Source organism: Ambystoma mexicanum, chromosome 1q (genome assembly GCF_040938575.1).
Source record: "Ambystoma mexicanum isolate Mex_15411 chromosome 1q, UKY_AmexF1_1, whole genome shotgun sequence".
Lineage (NCBI taxonomy): Eukaryota > Metazoa > Chordata > Amphibia > Caudata > Ambystomatidae > Ambystoma > Ambystoma mexicanum.
Genome location: NC_090922.1, coordinates 470493689 through 470512715, shown reverse-complemented (window position 1 = coordinate 470512715; position 19027 = coordinate 470493689).

Genomic DNA, 19027 nt, shown 5'->3' with positions numbered 1-19027 from the left:
TTGGGCCAAAGTTCAGTTGTTTCAAGATTTAGCCCAGTCCACTTTTATAAAAAGAAGAATGATGGGTCCTGTTGTGAAGATCTTGATCCAGGAAAAAGTCAGATATAAATGGACCATCCCATTTGGATTACTGTTCACGTGGAAGAGGAAACGGTGCAGGATTACCTCATGTGATGAAGGACTTGACATTGTATTGCCAAATGAAGAGCCAGGCGCCTCAGCCTCCCGGAACATTAATCTGGACAGCCAGAGAAACAAACAGTGAGAATGGTCCACAGTGACAAGGGACAGAAGAGAAACCCATGTTCCGAAAGGGAGGCATAAGGATAGCGATAAGAATCCGTACGATCGACACTGATGTACCTCCTGTGAGGGTCTGGTTAGTGTGGCAGAATCAGCTGAACATTACGGATTCTAGGTACTATGATTCTGTTTGATGCTTGCAGGGATGTTAGGAACATTGGAATGTGGTGTGGGCTTTGGGGGGTGAGAGGGTGGGGGGAAGACCTGTAACGGCTGGGGGATTGGTTGTCTCCCGCGGCCTGTCAAAATCTGAATGGGAGTAGTAGTTGGAATACCCACCATTTTAGGGCTCAGGTTCAGTTCTCGGATCATGGCCAGAGATTTGCACTCTGGGATATCAATAGGATCTGTGATCTGACCTGGGTGGGTGTTCTTGGGAGTAGGTTGGGGGGGAGAACAGGGTGTGGATGAAGGGGGAACTTGTATGTGGAGTGTGAGGGAACAGGGGGGTAACTGAGCCACTGTGGGGGAGATGCATAGTTGTTGTTAGATGGAGAGCTGGGATAACAAGGCGTGGAAATCATATTATAAATGGCCCTGCTCAGGGGGGGATGGAAGGGACTACACCTAGGCGCTGTGTTCACGGTTATTACATACAATGTTAGGGGGATAAACACCCTTACTTAATGGTGTAAAGTCAAACACTGTCTGCAAAGGAGAAGCCAGATATTCTCAATTTTCAAGAAACCCATATACGCAAGCCTGATAAACATATTCCGACTTCATGCCTATTCTCATGTTTTCAGTCCAATGCTTTGGATAAAACAGCAGGCGTTATGATAGCCTTTCGAAACATCCCCAACGTTAACATATTGGGTACACAGGGGACAAGCAGGGCCAATATTTATTTGTTAAATTTAGACAAGGCAGACATATGTATGCGTTAGCCTCAGTATAAGCCCCGAACTCGGGACAAGACTAATATCTACGGTCAGTCTTGGCAAAACTGGAAAACATGGCATAAGGGAGCATCATTTTGACAGGGGATTTCAACATACCATTGGCCTGGAGGTTGATAGCGGTGGGAACATACTGCGTAGACAGGGGACTCCGTCTAGAGGACTTAAAGCTCGATTCTCACATTTGGAACTAGTAGATATATGGCGTGTTTGTAAGAGTAATGAGGTGGATTACATCATTTATTCTCATTTTGATTGGTCGTTCTTGCGCATTGATTATATCTGGGTTTGTGTGTACTTGGTGGGCAAGGTGAAGAAATGGTTGTGGGTTCAATTGCTTTCTCTGGCCACGTCCCGTTGTCGGTTTCTTTAAAAACTGTTAATTGTTCTTCTGCAGCTTTGGCGGTGGTCTTTTCCAGATGATATTATAAAAGATACAGTACTGTCGGAGGCCGTAAAGGTCAAAATTATGGGGTACTTCCTTGTTGATGGTGAGACAGACACATCACTGGGGAATTGGTGGGATGCTTTCAAGGCTGTGGTGAGAAGAGAGCTTATAGCGTTGATGGCCACCAGGGATAAACAGAGAAGATTGTTGTAACAAGACTTAGAATCCCAATTAAAAGAGATTATGGTGAAAATGGGGGGTCAACCGAGTAGGGCTACTTTGAACAAGTACAGAGAAATGGGAGGGCTGCTGGATTTACTGAGGGCTTAATGTGCTGAGAAGAGTCTGCTTAACTTGAGGCAGCTATATTATGTTAGGGGTAATAGGGTGGGTATGTTACTGGCTCGGCAGCTCAGAAAGAAAGTTGCATCTCGGAACATAATGTCACTTCAAAGGGACAATGGGAAACTAGTGACGGGGAATGGGGAAATGGTAAGTCTCTTTGAATAATTCTATGGGGCCCTATACTCATCGGACTGCTCTCAGGAAGGCCCCCAGGGGGAATATTTAGATGGTATTCAGATGAAGTCCCTTTCGGAGATAGACAGAGTGGCTGGAGGGGTATTTTACAGAGGAATAAGTTAACAGTGCCATTAGTAATCTTCCCCCTGGATAAGGCACCTGGCCTGGATGGCTTTCCAGCCGCATTCTATAAGAAATGTTGCTCTATACTGGCCTCGAAGCTGACGTCGTTGTATAATGCATTCAGGAAAAGCAGGGGCATATCAGATTCAATTGACTAACCTAAAGTAGTCATGTTTCTAAAGGCTAGCAAAGACCCCACGTTGTGCAGTTCATATGGTCCTATTGCCCTTGTCAACGTGGACGCGAAAATCTATACAAAGGTATTGTCGACTAGAACAGTGGGCTTTCTCCTGGATCTCATACATCCAGATCAGTCGGGATTCATTAATTATTGTCAGACATCAGATAATATCTAGAGGGTATGTCACCTGGTAGAACCGTCCTGCTCTCCCTGGATGCCAAAAAGGCTTTTGACAGGGTGAGTGGTGTTTTCTGTTCCGTACAATGGGATGTATGGGATTCCGGAGAAGGTTCTTACAAATGTTTACAGCCAATTATCGGTCGCTCTCTATCCAGCTTGTAGTGAATGGCAAGCAATGGAGACAGATTACTTTGGAACGTGGGGCCAAGCATGGTTGCCCGCTTTCGCTGTTATTGTATTCCATATACCTGGGGCCCTTTCTGCAGCAGCTGAGGGAGTCTTCCAAAGTGTGGGGCATTATGTTCGAAAGTGACAAGCATAAGGGGATGGCTTTTGCCGATGATATGTTGTTGGCCCTCTCGGACCTAGTCACCTCACTTTCAGTGATAGGGACGGAGATAGAGACGTTGGGTAAGGTTGCAGGGTTGAACATTAAAATTAACAAGTCTGAAATTTGGAATCTATCTTTGACTGGGGAATGATTAGAAAAGGTGCTGGGCTGCTCTCCATTCCAATGGGCTGGGGGGGGATCAGATATTTGGGTGTCACTCTTTCAGAGACATTAGATTTGCTATATGTTGAACACCTAAGTAAAACTAAATCAAACCTGGAATGGTGGAGACCCCTTAACATCTCATGGATGGGTAGGATGGCATTGGTCAAAATGGTGAGTCTTCCGAGGTTTCTTTATCTCTTCCAAACCTTGCTGGTTTCCCTTCCCAAGAGTTTGTTTTTTTACATTAAATAAGTTGTTAACTGAATTAATCTGGAATAATAAAAGGCAGCAGGTCTCCCTATGACCATTAATGGCTCCTAGTTCTTAAGAATATCTGGCGCTCCCCAATTTCTTCCACTACTATCAGGCCACGCAAATGAGGGTTATCAGATAATGGATTTTGAGCGACGAGACAGAATTGTGCGATAAAATGGATAGAGAGGTTGTGGGGTTCCCATTAACTGAGGTCCAAAGGCTCGACAAAGCAGATAGACCGGGCAGTATACATGCGTCTCAAATTACTGCAGTGGTGGAGGATATTTGGGACGACCTGGTGAAAAAGCAAAGTCTATAACAGCCCCCTATTTGCCTTTTTTTGGTAACCCGTAATTCTCCCTGGGGATGGAGAGGAAGGCCTGTGGACATTGGCGAGAGGCGGGGTGCTTGCAGTTGAGGGATCTAATGCAGGAACAGGAAGCTTTGATCTGGGGAAGGAGACGGAATTAGAAATTATCAACTGCACCATTGGGTATCACATCCTTGCAATAAACAGACTGTGAGTAGGCCATTCTAACCATTCATTATCACTCAAACGGGTAATAAACATATTGTGTCGTCACTATGCAAACAGTTTATGGAGAATACTGGTCTGGTGACTTGGCCCTATATGGGCAAGTGGGAGAGGACACTGGTTCATCAGGTCGCACAAGAGGACTGGGAATTCCTTCAGGGCAATACACCCAAACTGACCAGGTCTATTCAGTTCGGGGCGCACGGTATAAGATTATGCTTCAATGGCATTACATCCCAGAGAAGTTACAGAAGATGTTCCCAGATGCGTCAATCGAATGTTGGAGGGCCTGTAAGGGTAGTGGTGATTGGGACCACATGGGGTGGACATATCCGATTATTCAACCATTTTCAGAGCAGGTGATTTCATCAATTTACAACTTCTCAATGCGAATGTTCCGCTAGAGATGGATACATGCCTGTTGGGGCTCTGAGACAAGGATACTGCATCACAAACAAGGTCATAACGTAATTGTATATGGTATTAGTTTTGGCAGATATCCTAGTAGTGACCAGGATCTGGAAGGAGGATGCCCCAACTGTTCACAAATGGCTGTCGAAAATCCAGAATATTTTAGCTATGGAATGGATGACATACAATATTCTGGGGGAATATGCGCAGTTCAGACAAGATTGGGGGTTGGTCTTAACCTATCTACGTAGTGATTATCTGTATTCTCTCCTTCCTCAAAATTAAAGTCTTTGCTATATTTTGTAAGCATTTTTTCGGGGAAGGGGGTGGTTGGGAGGGAAACTGGGGTTAGGGGCGTAAAGGCAGTATTTTTGGGACCTGTTGCTCTGTTTTATTTAGAAAAATACCAATAAATGCAATGTAAAAAAAAAGAAACTGATAGAGGAGGGCTCAGGGTTGTTCCAGAAAAGCCACCAGATCTTGTTGATTTTAGCATGGGCATGAGCTGTTTGAACTGTGACTGTAACTTTACCCAAACTCTGCAGATGATACATAAGAAGAAATAATGAGCACAGCGTACTCACCACTGACCCGCAAGATGGATTGTCAAGTGTGCTGCCGCACAACACCACCGCCCTGGGACCGTCTGCAGTGCTAATTGCATTCTGGCAGATCTTCATTTTCAAGTGTATCGGTGAACTCAGTGCCCTGGAAAATCCAATTGCATCTGTGTATTCTTGAGGACTTTCGTCATGGATCTGATTGACTATGGGGACTCTCCCACTGATGCTGCAGCTGCAAAGCTGGTGAATCGCCCTTCCAGATAAGTCTCAAGCTCACTGCAGTGGACCACAGCAGACCACTCTCTGACACTCCACACAGCCCTGGTGATTATAAAGAGAAGCTTTGCTGCTCCTGCAGCAGGGTCCACCTCTCAATGTCCACAAACAAAATACTCCAGTCTCAGCTCTTGGCTCAGCGTAAAGGCAGACCACTCTCTGCCACTTACATGCCAATTTTATGATTCTGCCTGGAGCTTTGTTCTGGCAACAGGCCTTCCAAAACAAAACCAATACTACTCATGTACAATCCCAGTTGCCATTGAGCCTACCTAAAATGCCCTACAAATACCATGAATAGATTCTGAGCAGCGGTCTCCTCTCAAATAATCAAATCTTCCCATCAGCCAGGAGCATGAAATGTGCACCTTCCAAGACCTGGTGTCTGACACAAGGGACAGGTAGATACAGAAATCACTCAAGGGGGCGGGACTAGGTCATTAATGGCTTTTGCCAGATCTGTGCTTCAAATAGCTTTCTGTAATTGCTCCCTCAGCAACCACATTCCCAGGAGTCAAAAATGGGCAGCTCTGCGTTTCAAAGAGAATGACACCATGTATTCTGTTGTCAGGTGGTATGCCATTTCATATTGTAATTCATCCTATTATATGTAAAATAAAAACACACTATGTATATTTTACGTATTTCTGCTTATAACTTTTGAAGGAAATGTCATAGAAGCTTATTTTAGAAAATAAATTCAGGGAGAAATGCATGATCAGCTGAATGTAAAATGTTTTTTATAGTTTAATTATGCAAATTAGACCATTGTAGATATTTTTGTGCAGAAACGTTCCACACCATTGATTCATCTATCCCAGTGTCCGTGCCGGTGAACCCGTTATTCTGAAATGGGAAATACATTTTTGGGTGAAGGTATCAGAGGGTAAAACAAGAAAATATGTAATGCCCATATCACATGTCATGCCAAAATCAGTCTAACTTCAATGGATTCATCTAAGTGAGAGCAATTTGATAATCTGATTAGTAATATGATCACTTGTGAGGAACATGATTTTTCAGAAACCCACTATTATTCAATGTATATCCAAGATTATGTTGCATCAAATGAGCGAGAAACTGGGTCTAGAATGTATGTTAGACTGCTCTCTTGATTAATACGCCCAATGAAGGGGGTGGTTTAGTGTGATGTCACTTTTGGACCAATATCTAATCATAAACACTGACCAATTAGGTTAGAGAAATTATATCCACCTCTAAAGAGAGAGGTTTCTGAACTATAAAAATTAGAACCCATAGACTTGGGGGAGTGACTCACTTGCTCACTCACCTACTTGGATGGACTGATAGACTGACAAGAGGCGAGAAAGGAAAATTGACTACAACGGAAAGGTGAAAGGAAAAGCTTGCTTTCCTCCTGGACCCATTTTGGATTACTAGTAGTACACTGTAAGTAAGAGAGGCATATCTGGAGATAAAGCTCCAGGCCTTCTTCAGTGGAGAAGACAAGAGACAGGCCCAATACAGGAAGAAGGAAACCAGGCTGTGGAGGGATGCTGACCCAATCTTGCTGACTGATGGCCACCTGCTACTAAAGGGGAGAATTGAACAAGTCCTTAAGAGGGATCCCAACTGTCTATGAGACAGCCAAAACAAAAAAGTCTATATAAGTATGAAGCCATAGGGAAATATAATTAAAGGGAAATATACTCTAATGGTGGAATAGATTAAATCCGGCCCCTTTTATTTGCAAAAATACTGAGGGTTGAGTGGTATATAAATTGACTGAATACCTTCTGGGAAATTAGAAAATATTTCAGAAGCGTATATGCTTCTGGAATTGTAGATTTGATTAAATAGATCCTACGGTATGTATATTGGGAGATCCCATGACTCCATCTCTGTGTAATGCGCAAACACAGAAAAATCATATTGGGAGACAAATTAATATCTCGCTATGTACATATCTAGAAAAATAATGTATTTTAAGCCATTCCCTGGTTAAATCGTCAAACAGAGTTCATTTATTGGCTCTGAATCACTCATTATAAAGAGGAAAGTGTGATTAACCATTACCCGCTTTCCCACCTTTAAGTTGCCCATTGAAAATGATAAATGTACACTTTTAAATGGTAATGCAATTGAAGCACCATTGAAGGAATGTTTGCAAGCATACATGTTAACAAGCATTTTTCTCTTTACAAGTGATTTACATGCAGAAATGTCAAGTGGCCTGTCTTTCAATTGAATTATCTAGAACAATGTCTGAAATTCTGACATGCCCATTGAGTAAGGGGGGAGGTATGTATTTTATATAAAGGAGAAGTAAAGAGACTACGATAGGCATGGCTGTTCTGATTTAATTTGGTTTTCTATAAAATCACAAGTTTATCCTGAGCTCTCATACCCTTTCCAACACATGTTGGATGTGCGTCCAGGGTAAATCAAATGTACATATGGTGATGCAAGTGCTTTAAAAAGCCTACTTTCAAGTGACCAGTATATTGATAATTGTTCACTATAGCAACCATTGACATTGGGATTTCATAGATATATCACTACCAACGGTTACGGCAGTTTAAAATACAGAAATGTGCTATTTTATATTTTCTCCACATTGCTGGCGCCATTACAACATGCACTTCGGTACTTTGGCTTTTACAACACGGTCATTGTGACATTCCATTATTCAGTCCACAGATGACACCATTTAAATAATAAGAATCGTGCTTCAATTATGACTATTTAAGCGCTATGTTTCATTTGCACAATACATATCAGTAAGGTTTGTTTGGGCATAACATTAGTGGAACCATTATCAGTATCGATAACCCAAGCCAAGATGGACACTGACCATTATGTCAACTTTGCAAGTCACCTCTTTGATGTTTCTCACAATGGTGTTTTTTATAAAAATAAACTTCGTGTGTGTGATGAACAAGCCACTAGGTTGTGGCGAAACGCGTCAGGCTGCCGTCTGGCAAGAGACTCTCACTGGGAGAACTTTGACTTTTTATTGCTACAAACGAAAATAAAGGTTGTTTTTAAAACGTGCAACCGGAGTAGCAGTGTTTATCGTTGCTTACACGTGATTTATTGGAACATTTGTGCGTGGAGTGCTGCTCGCCTGAATTTCGTCTTTTGATGTCTTTCAACATTGGAATATATATATATATATATATATATAGTGTGTGATTGTATTTAAATTGATTTAATTATTTCTGTTTCATTAATAAACAGACCATCTGTGCAACCTTGGGTATTTCTTGTCCCGAAAGGAGACGGAGGCTGTGGGGAATGATTATTGTTAAATTGGGGGCCCCGATTCATAAAAAGAACTTTATTCAATAAATACAAATTGTGTGTGTATGTAGGTCCCTGTCTGGGGTTACTCCAAAGCATAGCTCAATCAGCAAGCAGGCTTCCATCCAAAACATTTGATAGTACAGGGAGTATCGTGGCATCATTTGGTGTGCAGTTATATCCATGTACTAACGTAGCACTGTGCTGACTCTTGTCTTAAATTGGCAGGGTGTACAGTGTACCTAGTAAAGTCCAACTGATCCTTTCCGTTTGTGTATCCTCTTGTATATTTAGTGGAATGTGCAAGTCTTCTTCACACCTATCTACTCCATCATCTCTTTGATGAAGCATGACTCAAAATCTTGCCCCCAGTCCAAGTGAAGTTGGGGGAGCCAGCCGTTGTGCATATTGGAGAATTTACTGGAAGTGCTCCCCTGTTCAGTGTACTAAAACTCTCGGAGTGTGGGGTGTTCAGCATCACTTTAATGTGTGACCAATAAGATATAGCCTTTGGGACAAACACTGATCTGTTTCTATTTTGCTCTCTTACATTATGAAAGCTGTTAACTCCTTATATGTATATCTTTATTTTATTTATTTGCATTTTTAAAGCGCTCACACAGCCTGGGGGCATGGAGGCGCTGTTACAGAATTTGTTTTTGTTGTTGTCTTAGTTGTATATTTATACCGCGCTTAAATACCCAGATGTTTCTAAGCCAGACCCCGTGATCGAACCTGTGTTGCTTCGTGTCGTCTTGCTTCCAAGGCAAGCACGTTGCCACTGAGCTATCCTTCGGATATCTGACCATATTTTAATTACAGAGGGTTCATGGTCTTTGTACCTATCACCTCAGGTGCAGGTACGTATCACTAAAGTAAAGCAAATTGTTACTGTTTGACATCACCCACTTGGGCAGGGGGTGGGGAGCTGGGGGGCGGTGGTGATCTCAGTACCCTATCTCCTGTTACGAATCAGGTTGCGCCTATAAACTAATTCCCAGTTATTACTCTTAAATATCAGTACAACACTACAGTAGGATTACAAATACCTTTTCCTACCAGATAATCTGAAGACAAACATCAATTCAAATCACAAAAAGAAACAGGACAGAAAGAAACAGTGTACATCTTACATTTTGACCTCTTCCAGCATTTGCACAAAAAAAAAAAAACGTTTGAGCCCCCTAAACATCGATTGATGTTACCCATTGTGTTGTTTCGAAATCACAAGATTTCCAAAACAAGAATCCAAAACCTGATAAGACATTGGTAAGCTAGCTCTGGATCCAGAAGATCACTGTCTATCACCCGTGGCTCCTGTACTTCCAGGGAGCTGTAGAGAAATGGCGATGGGTCAGTGGTTATTCTTTGCTTCCTTTGGGTCTACAGGGACTCGCTGCAGGCAGACAAAATGATGTACCCCCTTGTGAGAAGTCAAGGCAGTTGAATATGCATTCCAAAGCACTCTGATGTGACATCAAAGTAGGATACAGCACTGCGCTGAGAAATATAAATAGTAGATAAGGGCCTTTAGGTAAGCTATAAGCAACCAATCTGTTTGTGCTACTGTGGTTGCCAGTGAGAAATAACCTTTTCTCAGAGAAAGAGCAGCACATCTAAACTTAACAAGGAGACCCCTACTCAAAAACACAACCAGAGTGAGTAGCTGAAAACACTTAAAGGCCGTTTTACAAAATTGTACAACCTGTATATTATTGGCTCAGAAGAGAGTGCAATAATACATAAGCCACAAGCAACTACAGGTTGCAGTTTCACATGCCACGTGCCAAGATCCCGTTTTAAGCCTCTTTTCCATGAGCAAGGTTTAAAGGTTCCTTCTTTTATCTGTGTGCATTTGGAACTTTTATGTGGTCTTGTCCAAATATGCTGCCTCGATTCCCATGACATTTCCACCCCTAGTTCTTGGACGATTCTCCCCCTCGATCTGTTTTTCCAAGAGTCTGTAGCAAATGGAAATCCTTTTTACCCTTTCACCTTCATACATTGTGAGTTGCAGTCAGTGCCTGATTTGTGTGTACCGAAAGTGCTTTGTTTCAGGGAGGTATAACTTTGCTTTACACTCCTGAAATGTAAGTGGTTGGCCCTCCCTATAGAGTTCTATAAGCGTCATGAGACACTGTCTCTCCCAATATATGAAAGCCTGCTTGTTCAGGGTGCAGGCTAATCGGTGAGAGGGGGGCAAGCCCTCTATGGAAACTCAATAAACAGCCTGCTCTATCTCAATGTTTTAGAGTGCAGTTAGTCGTGGGTTGGAGTCCTCCACCAGTTCGTCTGGCTTCCTTCATCAGAAAGGGGAGGAGGGAGAGTGGAGATTGATTTTTTATTTTTTATTTTATTGTCTTATAGTTGTTTTCAAACCTTTGATGAAACAGAAAGAAAAAAGATATATACAAATTTCCAATTGTAAAAGCAATTCAACAAAATCAAAAGACAAAACTGCATACAATAGTTACATTAAAATATACAAACATAAAAACCATTGATATGAATTCATTCAAGTTTTAGTGAGTTTAAGAAGCACACAACCGCTAAAACAATTGAAGTAACCCGACCCGCTAAACACATATGCCAAAAAAGAAAACATTTGTCCTCACTGTCACACAGAGACACAAAGTTCTAAAAATACACCTGCCGCTTTCCATTGAGCTCGTCACAGTGTACAATCAGATGTTCCAAAGTTTCAACCCTACAAGGTTTATTGCAAAATCGACAAAATGTTGGCAATTGAGAGCAACAGTAAAAACGGGCCAGCGTCTCCCTTGTCGGAATCAAATTCCATCTAAAACGAATACAAAAACGCCTCAAACCTGGATGAGGATGAATTGTTAAAAAAGGAGTGGTAATCTTGGCCTTTTTGAGTTGATTCAAAGATGGCTACGAGTGCATTGTGTCGACAGTCTGTGTCCAATCCTGCCTATACAAATTTTTCTTGACTCATTCAGGGGTTTCCACTAATTCCATAACAATTAAGTTCTAGTCCATAAGAATTAAGCAACAAACTGCTGATAGAGCAACAAAGAATTTGTCCCTGGCATTCCCCATGATGCTTTTTAAGTCAGTATATAATCAGGGCTCCAATTCTAAAGTAATCATTTTATAGTAGAGGGGCAAAAACCTCCAATGCTCTCTACATTTCAGAGAGAAGAGCCCAAGATCATATCGAATGACAGAAATGGGAAGGCTATTAGGAACGTGGAGGACACGTATCCATATAGTTCCTTCAACTTGTGTGAGAATATCCAAAGACCAACCAGGGAGAAGCTTGATGCCATACAACAATTTCGGGATTAACTTTCCCTCATAAAACATAATGGCCGGTAGAATGGAAAAATTGCCATACTTTATGACCACACGCGATAATTGATTAGCCATGGTAACTCCACGAGAGAGTAAACGTTCCCTCAAAACCAATTTAGATTCATGAGCAAGAATCGGAAAACCTAAATATGTGAAGTGTTCCACTCTCTCCAGCCGGACATGATCAACATAAGATTTGTATCCAAAAGCACATTTCTTTTCCTTTTGATGGCACCGGTGAGCACTTTTGTTTTTGATGAATTAATATGCAAATTATGGGCAGTCGCAAAGGCAAAGAAAGCATCTAAAAGACATTGAAGACCCCAAGATGTCAAATCAAACAATAAAAAAATCACCCGCATAAGCGAGCCGCGGGACCGTCAAAGTACCCACACAAGGGGAAGCCAGAACAGCCTGGATCAGGGAATCCCCAATGTCGGAGAGATAAAGATTAAATAGTCAGGCAGCCAATACACATCCCTGCCTAATACCTTTAATTGTAGGGGCATTCCTTGATAGAGAACCCGCTGAATCCAACTGAATTTTAATATTTGTATTTCTATGAAGGGCAGCTAACAAGCGAAGAAGCCCAAACGGAATACCCCAACACTTCAACTTTGACCACAATAGGTTACAGTCTACCGCATCAAAAGCGGCAGACAGATCTATTGTGGCCAAATGGACAACATCCGTCATTCCATTGCAAACGTGGCTCGAAAATTGCCTTTAGGATCAACCCATTAAGAACTGCATTATGGTTCTTACGGAAGCCTGTTTACCATTTAGGAATCCTGCCAACAGATTTTTGCCAGGACTCCAAATGTTCAAGCAATATAACCGAAACGGCTTTGTTGTCAGCATCTAAAATTGCGTGAGGGCGGTAATGCACAGGATCGAAACAGGAAACCTTTTTGCATATCGGGACGATATGTGCGGTTGACGAAGAAGAAGGCAATCATTCGTTTTCAACTATCTTTTTAAACAGAATTGTTAAAATCGTGGCCCACGCAAATGGATCTCCCATAAAAAAACATTTGAAAGCCGGTTTGGCCCCGGGGCTCTGCAAGAACGAATATTTACAATAATCCGGAAGACCAGATCATAGTCAAAATTCAACGACCAACCATCTGAGCAATTTACAACTAGCTCTGCTCACTTCGACCCAAAAAGAATGGACACTGCAAATGCCCCATTGAAAGTGGTCAACCCACTGATCTTCAGTAATCGATACCGTTCGATGGTGAGATTGAGTCCCACTCATGTCATTCATAAATTACCAGAAGGCACGCAGGTCCTTATTACGCAAGGCAAGTAGCATTGCTTCTGCATCACGCTGCAGCTGTAAAGTGCAATGACTCTTAAGCCACCTTCTATAGGTTAATACCATTAGTCTCATTACCGATTGCCTTTGCTCAATAGAACAGTGAGCCCCGTTTTTAATTGCCCTGATCTTAGCACGCATAATTCTTTTCTTCTGTACTACTTCGGCATTATATACATGTGCATGCTTCCGGGATGGCTTTTTCCATACATTTCTCTGTCAAATGCCCCTGTCCAATAAATCTGTAACAAATCCTTCAAATTTCTGAACCCCGAAAGTGTTGACTTGCCACTCCAAACGAGAAGTATTAAGGAGGGTTGAAGCAATCATATTCACTTTCTTAACCCTCTGGGGGTTCCAACTTACCTGGTTACCCGCCGGGTTAATACTCCACGCTCGAGGAAAGAGCTCAGGCAGAATACAAGTCATAGTTTGAAACAGAAACAAAGTTGATAAATAGCTATGATCGCTAAAAGGATTCTCAGATACTGACATCTGCTCACATCTTTCGAACAGTGGAGTTGTCACAAAGATATATTCTAAACTAGATCGAGCTGATCCATTAGTCCAGGTGGGCTTGCTCGGCTCATCCCCATTTACCAAACCATTAAGCATTATTAAACCCAACCTGTTTAAATTCTGGCCCCAACATTTGCCAAACTGGTCATTAGTAGCAGAGCTTGGCATCAATCCTAATTAAGATTCACTAGACATACACCACGCGTTCAAATCTCCCAAAAGAAGTAGTTGACCATTCTCGTAATCGGACAGCCATTCATTTGTTTGGGCAATAATCTGACCAACAAAAATCTCTAGCGGGCACGCACCACTATGTCCGTATATGTTAAACAACATGATTTCCCAAATAATGTCCAAGCAAATCCTAACGTGAGTGACCAATAGGCCAAACCATGTCTCCTTTAGGGCAATAACTGTGTGAACAGACAACAGTCTACCCACTCCAGGTTCTGATAGAAGTGATCTATGCCCCCTTGTATTCCAAGATAGCAAAAGCAAGTGGAATTTAATGGGGACAATATTAGGGATGAGATCTAAAGTTCTGATTGAAACTAGTCCTAAATCCCCCCTGTAGACAGGGCCTCTACCATATCCGTGAGCAACTTGTCACCCCCCAGAGAAGACTCCCATGGCCGGATAGGTTGGATGTACAAAGAGAGCTCAACACCCCCTAGACCTAATTGCATCCAACTCCTTAAATAGAAGGTCCAGGACTAGTTTAGATTTCAAAGGTAGAACCACACGATCCGTTCGCAGTCGATCACTGAAATAATCTCTTCAGTATCGCACAAGCAAATAGATGAAAGCGGACAGAGAACGCAACAACCCAAATCCATTAGAACGATTCAATCTGACTTACCCATTGTACGGAATTACACTCTCAAGCATAACCAAGCATAACCAACATTCCTCTTGTCGGCTTCCCCCATGCAAAGTCGGCAGAGCCCCTTCCACCTCAGCCCCTCATCCTCTTTCAATTTACTTAAGACATACGGGCCAAGAGGCCCTCTTGTGGCATCCACTTCCCCCGCTCCCCTCCTATATTGATTGAGATTCGCATTCAGAGAATCCTTACTAGCCTTGCCAAATTGTGAATTCGAATTCGTAGCTAAACAAGACCACTCAGGAAGTGGTTTAAATATTAACGTAGAATCTTTCTGGGTGATAGAGGGGGTGGTCAAGGGGACCACTGAAGGTAGAAATGTGGATGTTGAAGGTGGCTGGGGGAAGCCTCTACTCAGAGAAAAGGCATTCCAAGCCATTAACACTTCATCCACCTCACAAGACTTAGTATTCATCAATGGGGGTGGAACTTCGACATTCTGTGTCGATTTCTTCCCCCCACTCTCTGCTAGTGGCTGTGACAAGATCAAGTTATTAACAGTCTTTGGAGCAACAGTTGACACCTGGGCCTATTATTAACTACCAATGGAGAGCGTAAATTTAAAGGGGCAGTGCCTACCTGAGGCAACTCCTCCAGCCCCTGGGTCCCTGAACGTAGACCAGGGCAAGGTTTACCACATGCCCTTAAGTCACTACATAGTATCGTAGTCTGCCCAATCCCAGCATCTGATCCCAAACCCCTTACGGCCCCCAAATCATTTTGAAATGTTACATGGCCCCAATTTGCTTGGATCAAAATGTACCACAGTTGATCTTAACTTCCCCTTCACCACAGGATTTTTCTAGCAAAAATTGAAAAGTGTTTCAAGAAACCTGACGATTTTTTTTTCCTCAGTGGTTTCCCTCGTGTCTTACCTACATGAGGACCGGGCGGAACAACTGTGTCATTAACTAACAAGTGACTTTGCTCATCCTGATGTGTGTCCCCCACCCAGTTAAGATCATGTGGGGACAGAGACAGAAGACACAATTACAGACTGTGATAACTCATCAGCTGATATACGGTTCTGTGTTAAAGCAGAAGTATCCTCCCCCACATAAAACAGTGAAGAGTCTGTATGTTTATCCTGTAGTGTCAGGCCCACATCAACCTGATGAGATGTCACCAACTTAATGACTTCCACCAAGTCGACTGAATCTTTTCCAGGTTGTAGAGTTGAATGTCGCACAAATTTACGCTTACAGTCTGATGTAATTGCACATTCCCAAACTTAAATAGTAGAGAGTCTAAAAGTACCGAATGTGATTTAGATTCAGTTTTCAAAGATTCATATAAAGAGACCAAAATCACCAAAACTTTGTATGATATATTTTATTTATATCACGCTCATACACATGTGTTTCCCTCAAAATTCTGGAACAGAAAAATCTTCCGGGCCACTTGTATGCTTAAAGGCAGCTGAGAGACGCCCATTTGGCAGAGAAGAGGATGCTGAGAAAAAGGAAGAAAATGAAGATTCTAAGTCCACTTGGTCCTCCGTATACACCACTGCTTGTGTCATAACTTCTGGAGGTGGGGCCAACATTAGATCTTGACAGGACCCCCATTTCCCAATAATGGGAAAAGTCACATCAATTTTTGCCTGTGTAGATGCTTTCTCCCCCAAATTGTCTACTGTACCATCTTCTGTTAGACAAGTACGGGAATCATCCAGAGCTATGCCCATAGGCACACTCTCTGAAGGTGAAATAGGTGACTGCGGGAGCGGAAGCGTTATCGCCAACAACCTATCTTGGTCAGAGATTGTTAAAATAGGAGGAACCACGTCCATAGAAAGCAAAGAGCCACTCCTTAGAAACATGATGGGCATAATGCCAATAAATGAAGAGTCAGCTGTGCTATGAATCCAGTCCGCCTGGGCCAGAGACACACTCCCAGAAGGTCCAAAGCTAGTTAACGAACAAACCTTGCTCACGCCAAAAGTTATTTTAGCCAAAAAACAGACCTTTGGGTTTGCATCAATTGGCGTCACTCCAGAGTTTCCTCTCAAAAGTCCAACTAACAACGAGAAATGCTAGAAGGGAAAATGTCCCTGCGACCCCGACTCCCCACACTCCTGAACATGCCAGAACACTTAACACTTTGCGGAGTAGAGATTTTAAATTAGCAGATTCCATCTCTTTACATTTGGGAGTCCTCATAGCACCTGGTCTGTCTATCATCGGGGCAATTTGAGCCACCAAAATATACCTATGGACTGAGGGGACATTCAACCCCCCTGCACCTTTGGACCTAGTAAGAACCCTCTGCGGGACCATTGGAGGTTTATGGGCCCACATAAATGTCCCTATTGCCCTTTGGAGTTCTACCAAATCTTTACAAAGGCCTTAATGGGGGGGTGCCCGAAATACAGAAAGGAGCCTCGGGAGCATAGTCATCTTCAATGCTTGAATCCGGCCCACACTGAAATCTTATGCCGATCCCATTGAGCCAAGTGCTCCTTGGCTTCTATCCACAATCCGGGAATATTGGCTTTCGGTAGAGTGTCATAAGTTGGGGTAATATACACTGCAGCATTTTATCTCTTTCTGTGCCCATCTAAAGGAGAATCTCTGTTTCAGGGTCGTAAGAATTTCAGGTGATTCCATGACATTGAGGCCAACAGATTTATCGCAGTTTATACGAAAGCCCAAAATATCACCAAAGTCATCCAATGTGGATAGTAACTCTGGCAGGGACGTGAGCGGATCACTTAGAAAACAGAGAATGTCATCAGCGTATAACATCACTTCATGGGAGGAGTTATTATGTACACTCCCCTGCATCCTGGGGTTTGATCGAATCCGGTGAGCTGGCAGCTCCTTTGCTAAGGCCAAGATCAGGGGTGATAACGGACATCCCTGTCTGGTTCCTCTCTATATGGAATGGGGGTGTCCAGTGCCCAATTGACACGTAGTTTAGTTCTGGGGATTTTAAAGTTAGCCATAATGTATTTGGAAATGTTTGGCCCAAGTCCAAACTTGTGAAGCAGAGTTTCGAGATATTACCAGCTCATATTATCAAACGTCCTATGTGGATCGAATGGATCTTTGGGAGCCCATCGCTATTAGATCCACTTGAAGGGGCCCCTGAGGGACCCTCGGATGTGGAAACAAGGCACAATCACCACACATGAACTGATACGCCAGACACGAGGTTGTATTCCCAAAACCTAGGGTTTATTGCAAAAACAAATAGTCCCAGTTGGCCAAATGGTCCCACGCCCCGCGACGTGTGTCTAACAGACCTCGGGGGACGCAAGAGAGCGAAAATCATACATCAGTTACATATATACAAAATGAGCATCTTACAATCAGTAATGACACATTTGACACATTCGATGCCGCCTCTAATTCATTCCCTTTGAAGTGGAGGCAATCATTGACCATGGTGACAAATATGACACTTTAGATCACCATATTTAGTAACAGTTTGCAATCTCGAATTTACAGAAACTATTCTTCATTTGTGAGAACACAGCGCTTCTCTTTTCATGAACAAGCTGCGCGTAGGGGGACTGGCACAGTCCAGGCCTTACTAACTCCTGGTTTCGATTCACGCTCTAGAGGTCAGCTTGCTCTCTGGGGGCTCACAGCGCTCAGAAGGGGGGCCGTAAAGAAGAACATAATTCAAACCCTTTAATATTAGTTTCGTACATTGCTATTCTTTTAAGGAGACTCACTGGCATCCATGTACTGATAAGAATGCCTTGCTCCCTGCTTCCAAGGATATGTAAAGGAGGAAAACGGGCTTTTCTGTCTGGCTCCTCGCGAAATGTTTCAACATGTCTTTAATAACCTTGGACCATTGAAGCGAAATAATATCTACAGCAAAGCAGTTTTACATGAGGCAAAAGTGGCGATGTTAAAGAGAAACATAGAGAAAACAAAATGGCGATTCTGGTTACCTTAAAATGGCTGCACTCTAGTTAAACTAATAGCTACGTAATAAGTAATGAGCATATATTCTTTATACTTTAAATGAGGCGGTTGGTCTTCGGCCAACCAATTATCCTGCATCAGCCTTCTGTTCGAGGGTTGTCTACTTTTCTAGACTGACACACTAATCCCTGATATTGTCATGTGCCCCTATATCTATGATGAAGCACGTTTGGTCGCTGTCAATCAATGACGAGAGAACCCCCGTCAGTCTGGACAAGATAATTTTACTATAGATCTTTACATCAACATTTAGTAGGGCAATCAGCCAATATGCTGAGCATTTTCAGAATCTTTTCCCAGTTTGAGGATCAATGTTGTAATCAATTCAGCCATAGATTCTGTCGCCGCCTTAGTTCTCAAGAAATAATTGTATGACTTGGCGAGGTGGGGGAGATATGTGTACGAATGTCTTGTAAAACTGATTTGTGAAGCTGTCCCTCATTGGGGCCTTACCGTTTGGAAGTGAGCATATTGCTTGAGTCACCTTCTCCGTAATCTGCATTTCCAGGGTTTCTCAGGTGTCGCTAGAGAGTTTTGGTAGTTCCACTGCGGCTATAAAGTGTGTACCCCATTCAGGGTCACTCTGTAGTTTAGCCATTGTTTCCCAAAAATCATTCTCTTTTATCTCGAGTTTTTCAGGGTCTGTAGT